This window comes from Tauraco erythrolophus, chromosome 5 (genome assembly GCF_009769465.1).
Source record: "Tauraco erythrolophus isolate bTauEry1 chromosome 5, bTauEry1.pri, whole genome shotgun sequence".
Classification (NCBI taxonomy): domain Eukaryota; kingdom Metazoa; phylum Chordata; class Aves; order Musophagiformes; family Musophagidae; genus Tauraco; species Tauraco erythrolophus.
Genome location: NC_141469.1, coordinates 54,951,291 through 54,955,830, shown reverse-complemented (window position 1 = coordinate 54,955,830; position 4,540 = coordinate 54,951,291).

Below are 4,540 nucleotides of genomic sequence, written 5' to 3'. Positions count from 1 at the left end.
GGCGGGAGCGGCCGGGGCGCCGGGCTGAGGCGAGGCGGGCGCGGCGACGCGGCGCGGGGAGGAGCTGGCCGGGGCCGGGGCTCCCTGCCCGGGAGTCCCCGCCGGGGGAAGGCGCGTCGTGGCTGTGCTGCCTGGGGGCCGCTCTTGCCGCCACTCGCGCTTCTTCGCTGCGGGAGGAACGTCCCGTCCCGCCCCGCCCCACGGGCGGCCCGGCCGGGCGGGTGTCCGCAGCAGGGTGGCCCCGCCGGCCCGAGCACCTGCTGCCGCGCTTCAGCGCTCGCAGCGGGAGCGCTTCGGCTCCTCGTGTCCAGCCGGGACGCCTTCCTTTGCGGCTCCGTCTCCTCGCAGCCCGTCACCGGGCTGAGGATGGCGGCAGGGTCCCCACCGGCCGTCGTTGCCCAGGCAGTGCAAGAGCAGCGCGGGAACAGAGGACTCCAGAGTAGGAACAGAGCTGCATCCCACACTATCTCTACCTCAGGGACACCTGTGGAAGTTCATTGCTTTAATTAGCTCATTGGCGACAGCTGTCCTTTGCCAGTGGGGGCTGTGCGTGGGTGCAAGCTGCTGGTCGCCTTTGGGCCTGCAGCTGGGTCCGCAGAGGGGAGTGGGGAGCGGTGGGAGCGCCGGACAGGTTATAGCACAGGTGACCCTACGGGTGACGTCAGGCACAGATCGCTGTTGGCCTGAGACAGCAAAAGAACATTTTTAAGTCAAACCATTGCACTCATTCCAGCCTGCCACAGCAAAGAGGTTCTCAAAAGACCGATTAGGAAATGCTACCTCCCCATGGAAAAATAGAAGTATCTATGTGTTGCCATTTGGGACTCCGTAGTGCATTACACGTCTTCATTTATGATTGATGCCTGCGTGAAGCACACCACCACGGTGCAGGTATCACTTCAGTGCTAAGAGATGAACATGGTACAAATGAGCCAAGTAAACGACGTTTGCTGCATGTATGTTTATGCCCACACTGAGCTGTCGAAAGCCATTTCTTGAAACCTGAGAGTTTTGCTGGAGGAGAAGGGAGGAGAAAACATGAGTGGAGAGGCTAGAGGCAGGGCAAGGTGAAGATCCTGGCTGTCAGAGGTCACAAGCAGACCCCAAAGTAGACAAGAGCACAGACCAGTTCAAATTGTGATAGAGTAAATGGGGAATGGTGTCCCTGGCCACAGCTCCAAGGGCATAGCTGATGTGAGAGTACAGCATTTACAGATCTTAAAGGAAGTCTAGGCTTTGTCTGCATACATAAAAAAAAAATCAGAAGGGATATACATAATGCTCCCCTGCCCTCATATGTACATACAACACATGCAGAGTTCAGAGACCTGCTTGCCTGAGCCTGCTCTGATACTTCACCTTGAGCTATCTGCTTAGTGGTAAAGCAGCCAGTGGGGCCCACATGCAGAGTAGGATGATGAAATTTCATGATCTCTTTTTCATTCTACAGTCCTATTACAGTTCTGCCTAGAACTTCTTAGAGATTTTGTGTAATGACCTGAGTATACATCAGCATATCCTAAACATTTCTTCCATTACTTGGAACAAATAAAGAAAAATGGTATTTCTACTACAGAATATTTTAAAAGTCCAAGATCACTTCCTCTTTTAAATTACTAGAATACCACCGAGTATTATATTCTGAAAAGATTATCGGTCTTTGATTTAAAGGAAATGAATCTCAGAGATAACTCAGAAAAGATATATAATATAATGTGTAATATAAACTGAAAATCTGCATTGAAATATTCACAGCTCCTGCTTCTCATGAAGCTTGTGTTTTTTCCTATCATCTGCAAAACTGCTAGTTGCAATTCTTTTGTGCCTTCCTAGGCCAAATTTCCCTTTTAGAGTTGTTAGAACAGAATAGAATCAAATCGTTTAGGTTGGAAGAGACCTTGAAGATAATCGAGCCCAACCAACCCTCAACCTAACACTGAACCGCTTCCCTGGGCAGCCTGTTCCCATGCTTGACAACTCTTTCAGTGAAGAAATTTTTCCCAATAGCCAATCTAAACCTCCCTTGGTGCAATTTGAGGCCATTTCCTCTTGTCCTATCACTTGTTGCTTGGAAGAAGAGATGGACAGCCACCTTGCTACAACCTCCTTTCAAGTAGTTGTAGAGAGCAGTAACGTCTCTCCTCAGCTTCCTTTTCTCCAGACTAAACAACCCCAGTTCCCTCAGCTGCTCCTCGTAACACTTGTGCTCCAGACCCTTCACCAGCTTCGTTCCTCTTCTTTGGACCCACTTCAGCATCTCAGTGTCTGTTTTGTAGTAGGGGACCCAAAACTGAACACAGTATTTGAGATGTGGCCTCACCAGTGCCGAGTATAGGAGGACAATCACTTCCCTGGTCCTGCTGACCACACTGTTTCTGACACAAGCCGGGATGCTATTGGCCTTCTTGGCCACCTGGGCACACTGTCGGCTCATATTCAGTCGGCTATCGACCAACACCCCCAGGATCTTTTCTGCCAGACAGCTTTCCAGGCACTCTTCCCCAAGCCTGTAGCATTGCACGGGATTGTTGTGACCCAAGTGCAGGACCTGACACTTGGCCTCGTTGAACCTCATACAATTGGCCTGGGCCCATCGACCCAGCCTGTCCAGATCTCTCTGTGGAGCCTTCCTACCCTCAAGCAGATTGACACTCCTGCCCCATTTTCTTTCGTTCACAGGATAGGTCAATGATCTAATGGTGACAGAGGTCCAATTATTAGTATCTTTTGGAAAATATGGACTGCGTTAATTTCAAGACATATTTAAGCTGACATACTTTTTTCCTGTGTAGATATACAATGAAGAAAGTGATTTTATGAATTTTGAATTTCCTAGTTTTAAATGGATATGCATGAAAAACTAGTTACATTTTCATTTATAGTCATCAGAAGAACTAACATAAACCTACATGCAATGACCCCAGTTCTCCACGAGTAACCTGATAGCTTAAATACTTTTTTTCAGGTCAGTGCTTTAGATGAGATACTTGCAGAATGACTCTTGTTCTCATTTAAATCAGTGGTTACATTCCCACTGCTTCATGGGACCAAGATTTTCAAGATCAGTCAGTAAAACTTTATGTATGATAAGGTGATATTTAATCATTTTAGAACTTTGTATAAAAGAGTTGCAGTATACCTCAGGAAAAAAAAAACCAAAGTCATAGCTACTCTTTAGTCTGTGGACAAAGATGACTGCCCAAATGTTTTTAAAAACAATGCCAGATGATCATCTTGCCCTGGGAGTGTGGTTCTCGGTGTCAAGGCTATTGTTATCCGTTGCCCAGACTCAGGCCTTTATTCTCCTGATATATTTTTTTTTTTTCTCCTCCAGAAAGGGAAAAAGGAGACAACAGTGAGTTTATCCATCCAGCTCTGAGGTTGGATGCTGCCAGAACAAGTCTTGGTGCTTCAGAAAGTTGAGCACCATGAATGCTGAGGGCTACTTGCTCCCTCTGGAAATCAAACCTAACATCATCTCTGGTTTGGCACTGTAAGACAAAATGCCCAAATCAAAGGGTGTTATTCTCTATGTCAATGACTTCTTGAGTGCTTGGAAGCAAGTATGAAACAAACGCTGCTACTATCCCCATATCCAGACCACCGGAAAAAGAAAAGATTTAAATATAAAACACAGTTGTTTTTTTCCCCTTTATAAAATCCATATAAGCTATCATGTTATCTATTTTAAAAGAGTTATGATTTGTATAATGTCATGTCATGATATATCTGGCACACTAATGGGTATTAAGTCACTATATCATTTTAGTGTTTACTGAAACTATAGTGGTGGTTAAAGTTAGAGCTATTGTATGAAGTACATACAAGTGATACTCAGCTTTATTTAAAAAAATATGGAGCAAATGCACAGTTGTTATCCCGTGAAGCACATTTACAGTAAATGAAGAGCAATTTAATTTCAATCAGAATTTAGAATTAAGGTAACTAAAAAAAATTGCTGATTACAATTCTATTGTAAAAGTGAAGGAACGAGCACCATATTCTTAAATATAAGCATTTTGTATATTCATAAGAATTCAAAATTTTTCATTTTGGTAGAGCACTTCAAAGAAATACAAATCTGCAGTTTAAGTTGCATCATAATCATTCTATCTACATTTTAAATGCTCAGCAGCATATAATACAGAAGTAATCACTACAATGTACATGTGAACAAAAGGAAAAGTTAAAATGGATATGAAAACACTAATGTTTTTTAAAATGATGCACACATTACTATTTTTAAAGATATGTAACATGTATTTCATGCTTTACTTTCTGGAACACAAAAGAAAACAGTCCACCAGAACATTCCAATCCTTTTAGCCTTTGTCCTGACTCCAACTAAACTTCTGCTGGTGAAGATGGAGTTTACCTGGCACAAGGTTCAATGAAAACATACAAGAGAATTTGTCCAGCTGACAATAAAAATAATGATATATTTACATAGTTCTTTGTAATGCATGTCTATGCACAGAAGTCCTTTGACTTAGCTAATGTTAAGAAGTTTGATTTCTAAAATCGAATGGAAACCAGATCA